General features: G+C 51.7%; 2 non-coding genes across 2 annotated transcripts; one reads left to right on the top strand and one right to left on the bottom strand.

Annotated features, from left to right (window-relative positions):
- Positions 1–8,999: 8,999 nt before the first annotated feature.
- TRNAY-GUA (transfer RNA tyrosine (anticodon GUA)) lies at positions 9,000–9,087 on the bottom strand. The gene is given in 2 exon segments: positions 9,000–9,035; positions 9,051–9,087. It is a non-coding gene; the product is annotated as a tRNA-Tyr (tRNA).
- A 1,516-nt stretch (positions 9,088–10,603) lies between these two features.
- TRNAF-GAA (transfer RNA phenylalanine (anticodon GAA)) lies at positions 10,604–10,676 on the top strand. Its single transcript has one exon. It is a non-coding gene; the product is annotated as a tRNA-Phe (tRNA).
- Positions 10,677–10,944: the final 268 nt, after the last annotated feature.

The raw sequence follows: 10,944 nt of genomic DNA, 5'->3' as shown, positions 1-10,944 counted from the left end.
GGCATGAACAAAAGTAGCATCTGACGTGGTCCAGATTATCCTGGTATTTGTCCTGGATCAAATAAGTTGTGGCACCATTGTGTACACACATCACTCTTCCAAGCATCGTCCCACAGCATTGCTGCTTCTCCATTAGTAGGTAGACAGTGAGAGCACAAATTCCAGCATGCCTCATTCAGGGATCCTGGTTTTCTCAAACTGTTTCAAATTTGCAAATTCTCTGATGAAACTCCCCCAGATCTGTGTTTTTCCATTATTTCAATGAAACACCACTATATATGTAGGTTTCAGTTGAACATAATGTTTTATAGACATAATTACAATTTTAAATATACCTCTGACAACATTCAGGAAAAGATCAACGCCAAAAAGTCCAAAAAAACATCAGATTGGACACCTCACAGTAGACGAAACCCTAACCTTGACCGCTACATTGACTGCTTCAGGGAAAGAATGAATAGTGAAATAATCGGCAACACACGCCACAACAACAACCTCTCTCTACCAGAGAAAAAGGCCATAGAATCTCTAAGATGTAACCACCAAATAGTAATAAAACCAGCAGATAAAGGAAGAGCCATAGTTATCCTAAACTCTGAGGATTACATAAAGGAATCCAAAAGACAGCTCTCTGACACCACCTACTATAAAGAAGTACAAGAAGATCCTTTTTCACCAAAAAACTCAACAATACCATCAAATCATTTCCATCAAGACTACAAGAGAAACTACAGACCTTGATCCCCACACTACCTAACCCGGGGACTTTTTACATGCTTCTTAAAATCCACAAACAAGGGAACCCTGGCAGACCTATCATATCCAACCATGGGACCCTAACTGAGGAAATATCAGGTTTCGTTGAATCAATCCTAAAACCGCTCGTCACCCACAGAGCAAGTTTTGTACAAAACACTGCAGACTTTCTACAGAAACTTAAAAACATAGGCCACCTTCCCAGCAACACACTCCTAGCCACCATGGACGTTACCAGCCTATATACCAACATCCCACACCAGGATGGCATCCAAGCCTGCCTTACATATCTACAGGAACAAGATTACAACTCAGAATACAGACCCAAAGATATTACTGACCTTATACACTTCATCCTCATACACAACAATGGCACTTTTAATAATCAACACTTCCTCCAGATGATGGGAACAGCTATGGGCACTAAAATGGCCCCACAGTATGCTAACCTTTTTATGAGCCACCTGGAAGAAGACTTCCTCAAGAACTGCCCCATCAAACCCTTGCTATACTTCAGATATATCGATGACATCTTCATCATTTGGACTGAAAACCTACAATCTCTGATTGAGTTCCATCAGAAATTCAACAATCAACATCCCTCCATCCAACTTTCTCTAGAATACTCCAACACCAGCATCTCCTTTTTAGACACGATGATCAGTATCCAGAATGATAAAATACAGACCACGTTATACAAGAAACCCACAGACCAACATACATATCTGCGCAGAACCAGCAATCACCCCAAACAAACCAAAAAAGCTGTGATATACAGCCAAGCCTTCAGATACCACCGCATTGGTACTGAAGAGAACACCTGGGATCGCCACCTCACCAATCTTAAAAAGGCTTTCACCCAGCAAGGACACTCCTCCAGAGAGACAGATCACACGTTTGAAAGAGCCACCCGGATACCACGTGAAGAACTGCTGCAGTACAGCCCCACCCCACAAATCGCACACCGCTGGTTATGACATATCACCCCTCTCTTGAACCTATATGAAAAATCCTCAAACAACTGCAACCCATACTACAAAGAGACCCTATTCTTAAAAAGATCTTCCCAGAGCCACCCATCCTAGCCTTCAAAAAAGCACCGAACCTCGCCAACCTCATCACCAGAAGCAAACTTCCTCAAGCCCAGAACACACCAAAAGGATCCAGACCGTGCCAGGACAAGAAATGCAAAACCTGCCAACACATCTCCACCACCCCCGCTATTACTACACCCACAACAAAGCCATCAGCATCCCAGGATCTTACAGCTGCACCTCCAGAAATGTAATATACCTCATCCAATGCACCAAATGCCCTGATGGAAAATACGTAGGAGAGACCAAACAACAACTGCGCACCAGAATGAATGCACACTGGAAATCTATCGAAGACAGAAACACCCAATTACCGGTGGGGGCACATTTCTCATGGGAGGGCCACTCTCTCTCCAATCTCTCAGTCCTGATCCTCAAGGGAAATTTACACAACACTTCCCAGAGACGAGCCTGTGAGCTCCATTTCATCAACCTCCTGGATACTAGAGATCATGGACTAAATATAGACATTGGATTTTTGACACATTATAATCTGCCTGGCAACTGACTCCCCTGCCCAACCCAGCCCCTGGCTTCTTTACTTTTCATTCCATCAAGGAAGAGCACACACCAACTGCTGAAACTTCCTTAGCCTGACAAAAGGTTTTTGAACCCGAAAGCTTGCTTAATAACTATTCTCCAACTATTTGGGTTGGTCTAATAAAAGATATCAAATTCACCCAAGGAACCTTGTCTGCCTATGTCCTTAGACCAACACCGCTACAACCTACACCCCTTTACAATTTTAAAGTACTTTGGAAGCCTACCAGTGCCTCAACCACTATAAGGAAATAGATTCTAAGTACCTTTACATTTTGGCACTGAATTTCATAGATTTCATAGACATTAGGGCTGGAAGGGACCTTGGAAGATCATCAAGTCCAGCCCCCTGCCCAAAGGGCAGGAAGTCAGCTGGGGTCATAGGATCCCAGCAAGATAAGCATCCAGTTTGCTCTTCAAGGTGTTCAATGTAGGTGCTTGAACCACCTCTGGTGGCAGGCTGTTCCAGACCTTGGGGGCTCAGACAGTAAAGAAATTCTTCCTTATGTCCAGCCTGAAACGGTCTTGTAGTAGTTTATGACCGTTTGACCTCGTCGTCATCACTTGGGGAGCTCTGGTGAACAAACGTTCCCCCAGATACTGGTGGTCACCCCTGATAAACTTATAGGTGGCCATCAGGTCACCCCTGAGCCTGAGCTTTTCCATGCTAAAGAGCCCCATGGCTCTCAACCTGTCATCGTAGGGTCTGCTTCCCTGACCTCTGATCATGCGTGTGGCTCTTCTCTGGACTCTCTCAAGCTTTTCCACATCCTTTTTGAATTGTGGAGCCCAAAACTGGACGCAGTGCTCCAGCTGCTGCCTCACCAAGGCCGAGTACAAGGGGAGAATGACGTCCCGGGATTTGCTTGAGAAGCATCTATGGATGCAAGGCAGCGTTTTGGTCGTTTGAGGGGTTTTACCATGGAATAATCAGAGCTCACCCTGTCCCCTTTGCTCACTCGGACATGGGTCCAGCTGTGGCTGTCCCCCCACTTTGTGGTGCTGAGCAGCCCTGCCATTCTGGTGCCCCACCCTGCTGCCTTCCCCCGGGGGCCTCTGTGGTACAGCAGGGAAGACCCAGCATGGGAGGGTAGAGTGGGCTGGGTAGGGAGGCTTAGTGCCACTGTCTGGAGCCCGACGCCTCCTGCTTGCCCTGCAGCAGCAGCGGGCACAACTCCATGCTGCCACCCCGCTGCTGCTGGGCAGACTGGGGTACCTTGCTATGGCAGTGCACAAGTCCCAGTGGAAGCAGAGCCTCACTACCCCACTCTGCCTTGCCACCATGCTGGGTCCCACCTTCTCTCCCATGGAGGCCCCCTGGCGGGGCAGCCCTGAGCCCACAGCAGGCAACTCATATCTACTCCATGCAAAAATATGGGGAGCATGTGCCCCCCATGCCTTCCCTTGGGGGCGTGTGCAGCGGTGAGGGAGTCAGGCTGCCACCTGCAACTCTGTCCCACTTCCTGCCCAGGGTCCTGGGGCTCTGCATTTACACCCCAAGGCCCAGGCCCCATGTAAACCAACCCGGCTGGGCAGCGCCTCCAGGACTGCCGAAATCCCTCCCTCCCTCATGGCAAGGGCATTAATCCCTCCACACCCAAACCTACCTGTGGGGAGCTGTGGGAACTGCTCTCCATGCTGGCTGGCTGCCATGTGCATGTGAGCATGAGCACATACATGTAGCACCCCTTGCTTGATCACATTCCTCCTTCTATTTCCTGTTTTGCTCCTTTAAAGAAGAAAATGCACGTTTCTCCTCAAAATGAGAAAATAGGTGTTTTTCCAGATTTTTCCATGGCAAATAGAAAACTGAATCCCTATTTATAATGGTCCAGTGTCTGGGAATTCCCAGGGTTTCCCCATCATGGCAGAAAGCACTGACTGGGTGGTCAGCTGGGTGGGAGTGACTAGGAGTGAATGCCCATCAGTTCCATTGTTACCATAACTTACTGTTCCTACCACTACTAGTCTGCTCCTACTGCCAAGTCTGCAAAACAGACTTGTATGTGATCTCTCTCACCCCGCTCTTATTTAGTTAGTCTGTAGTGATGCATGTTAGTGCTGTGCAAAACAGCAGCATTCTGCTTCGACTTCCATTTCTATGGAACAGTGTTTTGTTTCGAGTTTCATTTCATTTCAGAAGGACTGTTCCATTCCGTTTCCTTGCAATGGTTTCGCTGTTTTGACATTTTGCCATAGGCTATAATGAGGAAGCACAAAACAGCCTATAACTTTGTCATTTCTTGCCTGATTCTGATGAAACTTGCAGGGGTGGTAGCCCCTTCTGAGGGCATGAAGCTTGCCAAGCTTCAAGGACATAGGTGCAGGGGTTTCTAGGAAACTGCACCTCAAGCTGCTGACAAGCAGGAGCAGCATCCTGTGATCCAGCAGGCAGATCGGGGGCCTGCACTCTCGGAAGGAGTCTGGCAGAGCCCCCGCAGCCCTCCCAGGGGTGCAGGTGGGCCCCCAATTTGCCTGCTGGATCACAGGAGGCTGCTTCTGCTGCCTGGGACCCAGTGCTGGGGAACCGAGGCCGGCTGGGGGAAGCGCTTCCCACTGCTGGGCACAGTTCCCAGCACTGGGATGCTGACTAGTGGCATCTGGGATGTTACTTTCTGGGGATGGCTGCTGTCCATGTCCAGGAGAGGCAAGGAGTCTTCAACTTGGACGAGCTCCAGCTTGGTCCATTTCTTGGGTCTGTATGGGGGTGAGTTGGGATAGCTGTGTACAGCCAAACAAGAACCAGTGCCATTAAAGTGGATGATGCAGGTGATGTCCATAATATAGGGGGCTGCACTATGACATGAACCAGGAAGTTGAGAGAGACATCCTCATACTACTTGACTTCCCTGATGCAGGCATCCTACTGCTGATGGCAACTGCTGACGGCGACTGCTGACCTGGAAGGATGGATGGATGAGAAGACCACCTGTGCTCCTCTGCTGCATCATCCTCCAGTGCTGCCAGGGCTTTGTTTCTGTTCCCCAGTTGCATTGGGGAAGCAGTCACAGCCGCACGCTGCCTAGCTCTGGAGGTGACCGTCCTCCATTCAGCTGTCAGAGATGTTAGGGTCGGAAGGGACCTCAATAGATCATCAAGTCCGCCCCCTGCATAGGCAGGAAAGAGTGCTGGGTATAGATGACCCCAGCTAGATGCCTATCTAACCTCCTCTTGAAGACCCCCAGGGTAGGGGAGAGCACCACCTCCCTTGGGAGCCCATTCCAGACTTTGGCCACTCTAGCTGTGAAGTTCTTCCTAATGTCTAGTCTAATTCTGCTCTCTGCTAGCTTGTGGCCATTATTTCTTGTAACCCCCAGGGGCACCTTGGTGAGTAAAGCCTCACCAATTCCCTTCTGTGCCCCCATAACGAACTTATAGGCAGCCACAAGGTCGCCTCTCAACCTTCTCTTGCGGAGGCTGAAGAGGTCCAGGTGCCCTAGTCTCTCCTCATAGGGCTTGGCCTGCAAGCCCTTAACCATACGTGTGGCCCTTCTTTGGACCCTCTCCAGGTTATCCACATCCCTCTTGAAGTGCGGCGCCCAAAACTGTACGCAGTATTCCAACTGCGGTCTGACCAGCACCCGCTAGAGGGGAAGTATCACGTCCTTGGTTCTGTTCGTCATGCATCTGCTGATGCACGATAAAGTGCCATTAGCTTTTCTGATAACTTTGTCACACTGACGATTCATGCTCATCTTGGAGTCCACTGGGACTCCAAGATCCTTTCCGCTTCCATGCCACCAAGCAGGTCATTTCCTAGGCAGTAGGTATGCTGGACATTTTTCCTCCCTAGGTGCAGCACTTTGCATTTCTCCTTGTTGAATTGCATTCTGTTGTTTTCTGCCCATATGTCCAACCTGTCCAGGTCTGCTTGTAGATGTTCCCTGTCTTCCAGCGTGTCCACTTCTCCCCACAGTTTTGTGTCATCCACAAACTTGGACAGAGTACACTTCAGTCCCTTGTCCAAGTCTCTGATGAAGACATTGAAGAGTATCGGTCCAAGGACCGAGCCATGCAGGACCCCACTGCCCGCTCATCCTCTGCAGCCCTGATCCCCCGCAGCCTGCTCACCTCTGCCTTAAGTTCCCTCACCTGCCCTTCCAGGGCCTCAATCCAGGCACATGTGGAACAAGTGTGGGGACCCCCACCCCCTATGTTACCCCCCAGGCCTCAGAGGTCCTACCAGGCAACCCCCACAGACAGGGGGCTAGGGCACTGCCAACCCATCCAAGGGGTCTGTCTGGGTGGAGGCCTCGCAGAAGCTCCAGGCCAGAGGCAGCAGCAGGGCAGGGTCCTTGGCTGTGTCACCCCCCGCCCCCCCCCCCGTAGTAGCCCCTCTCCTCATTCACTTAACTGAAGTCTCTGCCAAGCTCCCATTTACTCCTACATGGTGTGTACTACTACCTATGAACTGGCCTGCAAACTGCTCCCCTGTTGGCAGTCCCTGTTCACTAGCTCCCTGGTCACCTGGGGAGTCTCCATTCATACCCTTCTAGGCCTGGGCTAACTCAGGCCCAGGCAGCAATCACACAGCAATCAACAATGAACAGTCACTCAGCAGTCAGCACTCACTTCCAGCTTCGCAGAGCACCACACCGCCGCCCCCACCCCAAACCTCCTTTCGGTTCCAGCTGTTTCTCCACTTGGAAACAACAGTAAACATGGATAGTGGGGCCATGGCTTGTGTTTCTGATGTCCCTGATGGATGTCCTGGGAGTGGCTCACTTTCACAACTCAGTTCCAATACTGATTTCAAGGGTGTGGCTGGTGAGCACATCATGACTGGGAAGTTGTCAGGGTAGGCCATAAATAGGTGGGAAAAGCCACCTGTGACTAGTTAGCTTGGGGTATTAGATGTCTTCCTCCCATGCTAGACTGGCAAGTACAAGAGCGGCTGAGGCTGGGGCAGGAACAGGACACTGTGGGATGCCTGGAGGACTGCAGGGCCGGCTTGCCCTGGGATGCTATGCAAGGACAATTATACAGACAGAATTCATAATGGCCTAGGAGAAAGTATTAGCATATCTTATTCCTCACCTACACTGCCTCTTTTCCACTCCTCTGGTCCCTGACCAAACTTCCCCAACTTCATAAAGATCATTGCCAAGGAACCCGAAATCTCCTCTGCCCATTCCTGCAGTGTCCTGAGATTAAATTGATCTGGCCCTGCTGGCTTGATCAGACCCAACAAAAGCTCTCTGAAAGCCTATTTTTTTTTATCTCCTCCCTCAGCTTGTTCCCTTCCTTCTCCAGATAATCCCTGTTAGTTCTCTTGCAGCTTATTTTTTTGGGAGAAGATTGAGCCAAAGGCCACAGTTGCTCCTTAAGAGAGGATACAAGTATGCTAGCTTGACCACTGGGAAGGAGCCTATGAGAGTTTTCTTTTTTTCTACCACTGGTTTTTTTGTGGGACTGTGGAATCAGAAAAAATATATGCCTTAAACTTTGATTATTTTAGTTATAAGATGACATAACCGCTTTGTGTAGAATTGCTGGCTCAGTACAGTAGAACAGATAAGGGCAAGTGTTTGTTCTTTGTAACTCTTCTGCAAATGCTTCGCTCACCGCGGCCTTGAAGGTAGAAAAAAAAAAAAAGTATGTACAAAGTAGATTTCCAGGTGCAAGAAGGAGGTCTGTGAACTAACCCTATCTCCCCCATAATTCCCATCCTGATAACAGCAAAGAAATAATGAAGTAATATTATAGCCGCTTTTCATGCTAATTTCACTATATGATCACGTGAGTTGTAAGCGACTGTTAAAAAGTATATAAGCCTCCTGATTTTGCTCTTGGGGGGGGACCCCTTCCAAGTGCTTGGGAAATCCATGTCACTTTGGAACTCCCCCTACAGCTGTAGTTTCTTTTGAATAAAAGCTTCTGCTGACCTGACCCAAAAGTACTCTGTGTGTGTTTCCACGACAGGACACAGACATCCATTGTTCCAAAGGAGAAAGCTTCCTTAAGGGTCTGATACCCGATCACTGTGACCTCCTGTTCTTTGAGATCAATACCCCTTGTCCCATGCAGTTTATTGCCAGTACTCCCTAACCACCAAATTTGGATCCTTGGGGAATCCCATGGTCCAGGACACACAGACTCCAGCAATTCACATAGCAAAAGCAAAAGCAACCAGATAACTCCACTCTACCAGCTGAGCTACCAAAGGCAAAACACCCACCCCCTCTTGGACCTTCAGATAACACATGCCCAAAAGCATGTGTTCCTGGAGAGGAAAGCCCAGCCAGAGCCACCACTCCCCCTCTAATAGCCGGAGTAGCTCAGTTGGGAGAGCATTGAGTGAAGATCTAAAGGTCCCTGGATCAATCCCGGGTTTCGGCAGCTCTCGGGTCTTCCTTTGGCTGTCACTGCCTACTCCAGCCTGCCCCTTCTTTGCTTCCTGGCCACCCGTGGGCCAGCCTCACCCCTGCCGCCTAACCCACTTGCACTCCCAGAGACAGGTTCTTTTTGCCATGGGCAGCGCCTCCCAGGCAGGCAGTAGGCCCTTTTGGTGTGCCCTTGCACAACTCTCCAGTGCTCACCTTGCACACAAGCTGTCCCTGCCACCCCCAGGTGCAGAGCTTTCCTGTACAAGCCCCAAAAGGGAGGCGCTCCTTCGAGCCAGACTCGAACCAGCCACCTAAGGATGTCTTGCCCAACCCTCTACAGTCCTCCGCTCTACCAGCTGAGCTACCGAAGGAAACGCAGCCCCCTTCTTTTGTAGCGTCAGGTAACACTCACCCAAAAGCACCTGGCTCACCCACCAGGGACCCAGCACTCCTGCCACCATCACCGTCCCCTCCCGCTCGGCCCTCTGCTCCCTGCCCTGCCTCCCGGCGAGCCCTGGGCTCTTTGGCACTCGCGCCTGCCAGCCTCGCGCTGCTCTCGCCCAACTACCACCCGCCACATGCACCAGCCCCAGGAAGGCCAGGTGCAGGGCCCGCCAGGTCGCACATCCCACACAAGGCCAGCCAGTGCCCTCCCAAAGGAGGCCACAGCTGCTGGCCATCAAGCCCAGCCCCTGCCATGTAGCCGGCCTGGAGTCTGGCAGCCGCAGGCTCCCCAGGCCGTGTGGCGGGCCAGTAGGGGGCGCTCCTGCCTTGAGCCGCCCTCCTCACTGCGCCCGACCACCTTCCAGGCTCCGAGTGCCTCCCTGGGGTGCCTCACGTCCGGCCGACCCCTTCCCTGCAGCACACCCGCTAGCCTGGGCTTCCCGCTGCCACCACCCACCCAAGGCTCTGGACTCAATTCTGGCTCTGCGCACCTTGGAAAACACAGGCCTGATCGTCCACTTGGCACTACACCCAATACAGGCACTTGGGGCACTTTCCCAAGTCAGGGCCTTAATAGGAAAGTGTCCCTTAGTCCACAGACCTAAGGGGCCACCTCGGCATAACTTAGACCCACCCCTCAACAAGTCTCCCACACCGGTCACAAAGGAGAACGTTATTGATTACAGGGGGTAGGGTGAAAACAGGGTAAAAGGTAGAGCAGCGTCATGGAAATATCACAGGGATCAATCCCATAGAGCAAACCAGCACGGCTGAGGTAGCCTTTTGATCACGCATCTGAGTTACTGTAAGCTACGGATCTAGTTGGATGTCGAGTAGCTTACTCACCCGCATCATCCAGAGCTGGTTGCAGTTTTGCTCTGGAGGCAGGTCACTCTTTGAGGAGAAAGCCAGTTTCAGATGGTGAAGCTCCTCTGCCAGTTTCAGATGCATCTCGATGACCGCATGGCTAATGGCTGCCTTCTTCCTGGACCGGGCCTTTAAATAACCTTTCTGACCTCAGCAGCCCGGGCCAATCGAAGCTGCCAGTGCTGGCCACTAGCCAACCAACTTACAAAGCATCACGGGTCACCTGGGCCCCTGAAGGGGCTTTTTCCCTCCCCCTCCCCACCGACCAGACCAGAGAATCCTCTTCGGAGGCACCAGGCTTTTGTGATCCCCCGCCCTGAGGAATTCAACACCAGCCTCTCACGCTGGCAGAGACAGATTTCTGGAGAGGGACACAGACGGTGGCAATTGTGCCACAGGCCTTGCCACTTCTTGGCTCCCCTTGTCAAGCACGGGCACTGGCCAAGCAGCCGCAGGTCCCGGAGCCAGGCAAGAGGCCCAGGCGCCTGCAGCCCAGAGCCCCAAGCCCAGCCTTCCACCTTGGGCTCAGGGCCTGGGGAGGAAGGCCCAGCCAGAGCCACCACAGGCCCCCTGGCAGCCGGAGTAGCTCAGTTGGGAGAGCGTTAGACTGAAGATCTAAAGGTCCCTGGATCGATCCCGGGCTTCGGCAGCCCTCGGGTCTTCCTTTGGCTGCTGCTGGCTACCCAAGCCTGCTCCCCCTTTGCTTCCTGGCCACCCGTGGGCCAGCCTCACCCCTGCTGCCTAATCCCCTTGCGCTCGCAGAGAGGAAGACTTTTTCGCAGGGGCAGCGCCTCCCAGGCAGGCAGTAGGCCCTTTTGGTGTGCCCTTGCACAACTCAGCAGCGCTCACCTTCCACGCAAGCTGCCCCTGCCACCCTCAGGTGCAGAGCTTTCCTATGCAAGCCCCAAAAGGGAGGC

The sequence above is a fragment of the Alligator mississippiensis genome, chromosome 14, assembly GCF_030867095.1.
Source record: "Alligator mississippiensis isolate rAllMis1 chromosome 14, rAllMis1, whole genome shotgun sequence".
NCBI classification, from domain to species: Eukaryota; Metazoa; Chordata; order Crocodylia; family Alligatoridae; genus Alligator; species Alligator mississippiensis.
The sequence above is the reverse complement of the archived record's forward strand: the minus strand, read 5'-3'. Positions and strand labels throughout refer to the sequence as shown.